Here is a 9,892-nt window from a genome sequence, read left to right on the forward strand (position 1 = left end):
TGTGCTGTGCAACACTCGTAGTCAGTGGCTTTAAGAAGCCCATGGTCGAAAGTAACCAGAGCAGCAGTGTCAACCTGAGAGGCTAGAAGGATCAGTCTTTGTTCAGTCACCTGACAAATTGAAAGCATAATGAGTCAATCAACTTTTTGGGCCTTTACTTTTTATAAAATAGTAATTAACTGGAAGGCTATCCAAACTTTTGTATGTGCCACGTTCACAGTTTTATTATTTCAGGCTGTTAAAATTAGCAGAGTAATTTTGCATGAATAATTGCAGAAAGACATCGTTATGTACCTTGTAGAGGTTGTTGGCTTCTGTTTACTTGGAGATTCGCTGAAACATACAAATTGGCTAGGTGTGCCTAACCCTTTGCATTCTCTTTTTTGAAGAGAGATGAGCCATGTGTTGAGGGCAGTAGGAAGTACTCCTAGATTTATATCTGCACGGGAACAGTGAGTTCTTTAAAACATAGATGCATTAAAATCACTTTAAATTATCCAGTCTATGCCTTTTTTATCTGTTTTAAATCCAGATTTGTAATATTAATCACAAGGCGATTCCTCTCTAGAACAAGAGAAATTAAAGGTCCTGGGCCAGCTGGGGTTGCTACTCCCTAAGGCCAGTTTTTGCTGAGCTGGGTCTGGGGCTTTAAATTTAGTGCTAGGCACCTGCTGCTAGAGGAGCATGGCCTGAGGTGGAGGGGAGCAGTTTGCATAGGTGAGAAGGAATCTGTGACCGCTGGGGTGGAGAAAAGCAATAGCTACTTTGGGCCAGAAGGGAAACTGGCGGTGGGGGTGGGTGCTAAGAGGAACAGTGGCTGCTGGGAATTGTGAACAGATCCAGGCTGCAAAAAGAAATGGAGGCGGCAAACAGGAGGGGAAAAGAGCAGACGTCAAATGAGAAATAAGCAGAAAAAATGTTTAACAAAGAATAAACATAAAGCTTTAAAGATCTATTCCCCACCCCCCAGCTCCTAAGAATTTTGACTGCCAAAGTTTTCTAAGGTTTTTTTTCTGCTTATGATTAGTGAAGCAAATTTCATTTCATTCTCTAGTCCCAATTAAAATAAAGCCTCACTTGCAATTGTAAAAACATTTAATTTCTTGGAGACTGTCATCAGCAAAAATAGAGAGAGCTTTTAGAGTGAAGATGAGCAGAAGTGGATGAACTTGGATTATAGTCTTTCCTACGTGACTCCATGCATGTCATGCTCACTGCCACTTTTATCACAAAGCGGTTTTGAAGTTGTATAAATCCCAAACTGATTTCAGCTTTTCCTTTTGTATGCTCTATATATTGAATTTCGTTAATACTTGTATGTAGAATTTTTTCTTTGGCAACTGTCTTGCTACACAAAGGCATAAGTCAATGATTTTCTACATATAAGATTTGCATTCAGTGTATCATAAGTAAGTTAGTAATATAAAGGGTAAAAAGTATTATGCCTGTTTGCTCTTCGCAGATCCGTGTGGAAAATCTGTGTAAGCTTTAAAATGCTTGCCTCATAATCAAGAGAATCATTCTGAAATATTTTGTTTAGCTACTTAGATATTGAGTACAAATAACTATTAAATTTATTTATTTAAAAATGTTTGTATACCACTTTTACAATCGGGAGATTAATCAAAACTGTTAAAAATAAAACATACATAATCTAGAGTTAACTTAAAATTTTAACAGTAAAAACAAATATGGTAATATAAAATGTAGTTCAAAAAACATAAAATAAACCAGCAAAGATACAAGAATGCTAAACATAATGCTTTCTAAAACTGTAATAGAGTTAAATTGAATCTTGGCTTAATATTTAAGGTTTGTTTGTTTTTTTTTAAGTGCAGTTGCACGTGAAAGTAAGAAATATTGGATTACCATCAACAACGTTTTCAGTTTGCCAGGGTGGCTTCAGCATTTTATTAGCTGATGAAACAAGATGGACCTTTTTGCACGAAAACAGAGTTCTGTCCATAGATTCTGCCTAGCTGATATGTTTCACAAATGAATTGAGGGAACAGAGGCCTTGATCTAATCAATGAGACCATCCTATTCAGGTTGTGGCCATGGGTCAGTATGTCAGTTTTCTTGCTAGCTAAAATAGGTGCAAGATATTTACTGCGATACATGCACACATTTTTACATCAGTGGTGCCTCCTACCAGAGGTACAGTTTTGACACTAGCAAGAAAAGGAAGGGAGGGAAATTTTTTTTTTGTTTTTTGTGCTGAGGTTTTTGTGTGATATTTTGTTTTGGCTAATTATGAATTTCCTTGCGCTCTTTTTTTTTTCTGTTTCTTCCCTAGTGGCACAAAGGATGGCACCAGGCCGGAGTTTGCTTAGCCCTCCCTTTTATAGGTAGCAGTTACAGAATGTACTGTGAGCAGAAAGAAGATTCCTAAAATAAGATGGAACTCTTTCCCCTCCTAAAGTATCAGGTAAAATGGTCCTAGTGATTATTCTTTTAACCTTGGGAGAAAAATACTCCTCTCTGATTTGTTGTAATACTCATGTAAGTGGAACACTCCATTGCTTTAATCCTCAGTTTGTATACAGTGGTCCCATGGTACCCCTGAGTATAGCCTGTGTAAATATCCCCCAATGTAGTTGTGATTTTTGTACAATTTTATATAATTTTAGGACATTGTCACTGGAAGTCCCGTATATAATATCTACAAAGGGCAGCAATTACCCATTACCTAGCATGTCGCCAGATGGACTCAGAACCAAAGGATTATGTTCTCCTGCCAGCAGATGGAAATGGAGCAAAGCTGACGTCACAGTATATATATATATATATATATATATATATATATATATATATATATATATATATATATATATATATATATATATACCCCTGCCAGTATTCTCAGTCTCCAGCAGATGGTGGACATACCTCTCCCCATGGGGATTGCTGTACTTTTTGGAAGGAGAAATTCTACATTCTAAATTGAGCCCCTCCTGCGGTGATATCTAAAGTTCCTTCCCCAAGTTGAGAATTCCTGAGGCGATTTCCCTGATCCCTCAGAGGTGTGCCTTGGTCTGGTAGCTGGTTCCGGCGTGGACTTTGCTGCTCATGCAGCGAGTGCAGGAAGCAGAGTACGGTAGTGACGGCCAAAGCCCTCTCTCCCCACAGCCAGAGACAGTGTCTGTACCCAACCGGTGAGCGCTGAGCCCAGGTAAGTTGTGGTGGGATTTTTTTTGTTTTTTTAAAACAAAGGAAGAAGCCTTTACTGTCCAATTTGAAAATGATTAAAGGGGTTTTCTGTAGGACTTCCTCCGGTCTCTGTACTCGGCGCATTGTACCAACGTCGTTCCTGCTCCATCTCCATCTGCTGGCAGTGGAGCATAACCCATTGGTCCTAAGTCCATCTGTCTACACTAAGGAAAATGAAATTCAGGTAAGTAATTTCTCTATGTACAGTGCTCTGTGGATGAATAACTGCCATGGTACTGCAGTTTTGAATGGAATTTGTCCCAATTAGGAAAAACCCATTCAAAACAGGGACAACTAAGTACATATAACTACAGTTTTAGGACATTATCTACAAGGGTCAACAGGGCCCCAATGACACTGTATACTGATTTCTCTGGTGCCCCAATAGGAAAACCCATTCAAAACAAACTATGGTACATTGTAACTGGCATTTACTGCTGCTTGCAAGCTGTTTCTTATCAAGGGAAGAGGCTTCAAGTTAAATTCCAAGCTACTTCGCACCTCCGTAGGTCAGTTGAAACTCATTTGATGGCCTAGGACAGCGTTCAAGATAAGGTCTGCAGGCCAGTGATAGCTTCCATAGACCTCTAATGCAGTCCCTTTTTCCCCCCAATCAGAGGAAGAGGCAATGACTGCGCAGGCCAGTGATGCAAAAGAGGCATCTTATGGGGTCCATGCTGGCTGAGGAGTAGTCAGTGGCAATGATGTAATTGCCAGCATGCAAAGATGATAGGAGGCTGTGGTGATCCTGTGCTGTGGTGAACCACATTAAGACTGCAGTTGTTCAGAAGGGTGGTGGTGGTTGAAAAATAGATGCTGCTATTTGGGGTTAGGGGTTTGGAGGCTGCTATGTAGGGAGGGGTGGGGGGTTCAGGTGTTGGCTGATGTGAGGGTTGAGTATGGGGACATGAATGTCCACTGCCTTGCAAACAGTAAGCTCAGTCCTCCAGCCCCTATGTATCTAAAGTTGCCCCTGCTTATTTAAGACCACTAGCCTAGGAGCCTGGCCTTTAGAATAGAAATGCAAATTAGCCCTGCTGCTAGTCGGGTCTCGAAGCTCCTAGTCTCCCCTTGTTGGTGGTGAGAAACCCTTTACTGAGGACCGAGCCAGGAGAAGGAACAGTGCACACCACCACAATTGTTCTTTGCTACAAAGAGAATGGAAAGGATTGGGGAGAGGAGTTCAGAGGAGAAGAGCAGGGAAGCTATTGCTTCTACAGCAAGAATCTCTTTACTTTGTTAAATTAGCTTTTAAATCTGTGTTTTTCAAGCTGCAAAGGGAATGAACATTTAAATGCAGTATACAGTACAGTGACTGATTTAGGTTTTTGCCACCCCCCTAGGCATTGTTGGTGCCATTGCCCACCACTCCTCCCATAATAAGGTCTGACACAGCTTCCTGCAACAGCTCAAGGATAGATTCTGTAATAAGAACTAGGACATTGGTAAATATTGCCATCTTTCATAAAAAATAGTCATTTTCTCAACCTGGCTTGTCTGTATAGTTTTTTTGTGCTTATTGGGTAAGAAAAAAGGATCTTAAATATCACAAGTGGGAGAGGATGCAGAACAGAAGATAAAGAATAGGGGAAGATGAATCTGGAACAAGGGGAAAAGGAGCAGGAGTGGGGATCATAAGAGGCAGGGGTCCCAAAATCTGATGAGAAATGAGGTTCTGGGGATAGGTTCCGAGATCAAGTGGTAGGGGAATGGAGGTGGTCTCTGCTTTCCCTTGAATTCCCATCCTCTCTAACCTCCCATCTAACGTGGTGCATGTGCTTGCACACCCAGTGCCAATCCTGTCTCTCTCAGAAATGCTGAGCCTCTCTCGGCTCCTTCTTTCCTCCCCAAAATGATCCCCTTTTGCTCTGTCTGCTCCAGACTCACTCCTCCTGTGACAGGGCTGGAATTAAGAGGGATTCTTGTTTGCTTTTCTTTCTGCTCCAGCCTCAGCCCCTCCTCTCCTCTCTCTCTCTGACCACTAACTGGGAGGGGAGTGGCTGAAGCAGGAAACAGAAGACTGTTCTCCTAAAATTCAGCTCTGTTGAGAGGCAGCAAATCTTCAGCTGGCCTCTTGCCCTGTGGACTTTTTCAGCCCTAAGCATAGGCCTAGTATGCCTATTGGCAAATGTGTGTTATATATTTTTTTTATTTAATATTCAACATCACTAATGAACCCTGTTATTTGGAGTAGATGCTGTATGCTGGTTTCTATGACAGCGGATAGATTTTTCCTTTTTACTTGAGTTCATTCAATGCTAACTTCTTATTTTTTTGGTCTGCAGTTCCATGTGACAAGGAAGCATAAGATGCTGTGAATGTTTTACCACTACTTGACACAGACAGTGAGGAATTAAGGCATTTCGTCTGAAGATGAGGACCATGTCTCAGATGCAAGAGTGAGTGCCAGAGGAGATTCCAGCTGTTCCTGCAAGGGGAAGATGGGAGTGTTGAAGTGGAAGAAATCCCAGATGCCCCTAGAGAGACGCCCTCGATACAGGGAAGGATGGTAGAGTGACAGTCTCCCACCCGTCGACGCAGGGCAGCCAGACACATTGTTCATGAGCATGCAAAGAGACATTTTCTCTCACTTTCAGAGGTCACTTTTACCCTATTAGAGAGACTAATAGGGGAAAGAGGCCAGAGACTGGCATAAGTCATCCTGACTCCCCCTGGTAATGAAAGAAATGGAGATGACTGAACATATTGCCTGCATTGGCCTCTTTATCTTCATTGGAATCTACAAAGCAAACAGTGAAGCAGTGGAAGAGCTTAGGGAGGTACAGACTGGATGCCTGCACTTTTGTGCCATGCTGTACTTAAAGTTTCAGGAGATAGTCTTCTATGAGGTTTGAAAATAAGGTAATCCAGCCCCAAAGAGCTGCTGATCTTGCAGCCTTCCAAGATGTGTGGCTTTTATTTGAAAAAGATGCCTTGTGGACTTCTACATTCCAGGAAGTCATCTCAACAGAGGAACGGTGTCCTTCAGACAGTATATGCTTAGCAAGCCTGCGAAACTTGGCGGAATCTAGTGATGCACAAACTTTGTCCTCAGAGGGATATTTACCTGAACTGAGACCCAAAAGCAAACGCAGCATGGGGCACAGCTGGTTGGGAAAAATTGTTTTTGCCCTAGTTCAAAAGTGGGATAGAATATTGTGGGTGACAACTGCTTCACATCCACTGAACTGGCCAGGAGTATTGGCAGATGTAACACATGGAGACCATTGGCAAAAACAAGCTGGGTATCCAAACCGAGAATCCAAGTAGGAAGCAGTTCCTGGTTTTCATGCAAACATGACTCATGCCTGTCGTCCTCAAGAGAAGAGAAAAAAGTTGTGCTTTAGCTCTCCGCTATGCACTATGAAGTGGAAGTACATAGAGGGCAAAAAGAAGCTGTTGTCGTCCTGGACAAAACCAAAATTACTGTACTTGACTGCTTGAATAAAGATGAATACCTGCTGGAGGACAATCAAAAGGTGGCCACTGATACTGTTCTTCAACATGTTTGACATTTCTTGTCTAGCAAGTCTGATTTTGGCTGGGATGCTTCCTGAATCAAAGGTAAGAAGTCACCAGCAGAGACACCAGTTTCTCCTAAAAGCTAGGAGAGCAACTGACTGTTCATATTAGACATGTTCAGTTTCTGCGTGGTCTGTGTAAGACCATTAAAATTGCAATGGTGGCACAGAATTATAAGATTTCCTGTGGTGTTCCCTGCCCCCCTACACACACACGGCAGTAACCCATCCAGAGGCACTATGCCTCAGGGTAACGGACAGAAATTGCAAGGATGCTGTATTGAGTACCTGGTTTTTTTATGCATGTGGTATGCAGTTATGCTATGCAGTACTGCACCGAACTTTGAAACACATGCCATGAGAGCTGGATTGCTATAGACTGTCAGAAGTTTACAGTTCTCATATTTTAACATCTTAAAATAACTTTACTGTTAATTTACTTGTTCTTTGTTCTCAAATTTGATTTTCTTTCTGTAAACCGTTGTGATGTAAATACAAACGACGGTACATAAAAACTTTTAAATTGTAGTTCTTACCTTTTAATTTACAGTTAACTTATTAATGTTATACATTGTTAATAAAGATGTTTTTAAAAAAATTCAAATATTTTAGTTATCACTGGATACTGATAGCACTCATGTTTGAGCACACAAGTGCCATATGATATGAGTAATTTAACTTTTTGCATTGTTACCCCTCAATATGAGTAACAATTGTAAAATTACAATAAAGAATTGGCTAATTATAAGGGGGGGGGGGGGGGTGCAAGATTTCTGGTCATCTGCTCATCACCGGCAACTGGTCGTTTCATGCTGGCTAGCCCATGCCAGAGGGCCTTCAGGAAGTAGTGGAGTACTGCTGTTCCCAGCTCTCCCTGCTGCCTGTTTGATATAAGCGGACTGCTCACAATGGACTGCAAGATCAGTGCTTAAGGTAAGCACTTCCCGCTTCCCTAGGAGCCAGTTGTTCTGTGGCTCACTACTGAGCTGCAGTAGATGTAAAGTGAAGGAGAAAGCTGAGGAAGAGGAGCACAAGCAGATGTCAATATGAGTAAGTGAAGCTATGGTGGGGAGGAAGAAGTATAGTAACTTCTGGGATACATGTGTACCATAAATCACTGCTGCCAGCAAGATGGGTCTCTTCGAGATTTCCTTCACCATATCTGGATGGTGGCACCTAGTCATGGGAAAAAACATAACAGTAGCACTATTGCATGCACCAGAAAACTAGAATTGAGTCCTGCCACTCTTCCTTCCCTCAAAATTAATCTCAGGGTGAGCAAGACTGATTATAATGTATAGCTATACTTTTTTTTTTTTTTGAGGGGGAGGAGTCTCTTTGGTTCTGAAATTTCATGCCCTTTAAGAGGCTTTTGTGCTCGAGGGGTGGGGGAATAGCACTACTATCATGGTATTAGTTATAAATTTATAACCCACCTATCTAAGATTAGGTGGGTTATGGTGATATTGGCCATTCCTTTAAAAAGTTAGGATGCATCTCAGTCTTTTTCTTGTTTCAGTGTACAAAGGGCTGGTATGTTGTACATTAGGTATACTTTCAGCTCTGATCTCTGTATTCTGGTTTAAATAAAGTTGCCAACAATGACGCAGTACATTCATGGGTATTAAGCTAGCCCTTCTATATTCGGAGAGGTTCTGTATAAGAGCACTGGCTCCTACGTACCATTAACGTGTCCTTTGCACATCTCTTGAGCTGCAGTCTGTTAGATGGTGAATGTTTTTTCTCACAGTTGCTGCACAATATCCTGCTAAAGCAGGCAGGAGACTATTGCTGCACTTCATGCACTGTACAGCTGGCATTTCTTACTAAAGAAAACCCCTAATTAGGATGTTTGGTAGAGAACGAGTGAGCAGTTTGTACTCCTAGACAGAATGATTCAGATACAGAAGAGCAATGCGCAGGCTGATGCTAGGAGCTAATCTGACCAAAATAGCACTGTAAGAGCCAACTGAATGTCACCTAGAGAAACCAAATCCAATCCCTAAAATGCAGGCATAATGCAAACAATAACAGGGGACTCTATCCCCTCTTTGGAGACACAGAAAACTGAAGGTTTTTTTTACTCCTTTGTAGAAATTTTAAGAGTGACTGCCAGAGTCACTTCTAATCAATGAAACAAGTGTTTCCTAGCAGGTAGCCTGATGGACTCAAGACCAATGGGTTATGCTCCCTTGCTAGCAGATGGTGATGAAGTCAGGTTTCAAAGTTGACGTCACCCTACATGCACCTCTGAAGTGACCTCAGCCCTTCAGTATTTCTCTGTCTCCAGCAGATGATAGCCGTGCTCGCCCTATGTGGATCGCTGCTCTTTTTGGAAGAAAAATTCTACACTTAAATTGGAGAAAAGATTGAGCCCCGCTGTCCTGGGGTGATACTTCCCCAGTTGAGAATTCCTGAGGTGATTTTCGAGATCCCTTAGAGGTGTGCCTTGGTCCGGTAGCTGAAAGCAGCTGAAAGGCAGCAGGTGCAGAAAGACGAGCATGGCAGTGACAGCCAAAGCCCTCTCCCCTGCAGCTGGAGACATTCTGTACTCAGCTGTAAGCGCAAAGCCCAAGTAAATGTGTAAAGTATTTATCTCTTGATTAAGAGACGTTTTGCAGGGGTTTAGGTAAGACTTCCTCTGCTCTCCTTGCTTGGCATGCCATACTGATGTTGTTCCCGATCCCATTGGGGGTAAGGGAAAATGGACTTCCAAGCAGGTTAAGCAGCCTCCCGGTGGGCTAGGCCCCACTCTAGGCGTGGTTGGCACACCACGTGGGTAGGCTGCAGTGGCACCTCCTTACACGTGTTTCTGCATTCTGTACTACCCACCATAGAGCGTCGCTACGCACAGTGCGTGTCTGCTCTGTGCACGTGCTTTGCGCATACCAAGCATGTACATATGCGCACAACTTACTAGGCGCAGAATCCAAGTAAAGCCAGGCGCATGGGCTGTGCATGCGCCTCACCGTGGCCTGCATAGCCGCCTGAAATCTGTGCTCATAAAATTAAGCGGGAGCCATCTGAACACGCAGTTACCGTTGCCAATGGCTCCGGCAGCAAAGAAACATAAGAGCCTTTCTCTCTGTGCTGGTTGTCATATTAGGGCTGAACAGTCTGACCTGGATTCTTGCTATGTCAGCACAGTGAGGAAGCCCAGG

The 9,892-nt window shown here is 42.6% G+C and overlaps 1 long non-coding RNA gene across 1 annotated transcript in view; it reads left to right on the top strand.

Annotated features, from left to right (window-relative positions):
* LOC115089859 overlaps positions 1 to 7,312 on the top strand; it is a 30,134-nt gene extending 22,822 nt beyond the window's left edge. Inside the window, exons 3-4 of the long non-coding RNA XR_003856253.1 lie at positions 2,297 to 2,428; positions 5,496 to 7,312. This is a non-coding gene — a long non-coding RNA (uncharacterized LOC115089859). The remainder of the gene's footprint in view (positions 1 to 2,296; positions 2,429 to 5,495) is intronic.
* The last annotated feature ends 2,580 nt before the right edge of the window (positions 7,313 to 9,892 follow it).

This window comes from Rhinatrema bivittatum, chromosome 4 (genome assembly GCF_901001135.1).
Source record: "Rhinatrema bivittatum chromosome 4, aRhiBiv1.1, whole genome shotgun sequence".
Taxonomy (NCBI): domain Eukaryota; kingdom Metazoa; phylum Chordata; class Amphibia; order Gymnophiona; family Rhinatrematidae; genus Rhinatrema; species Rhinatrema bivittatum.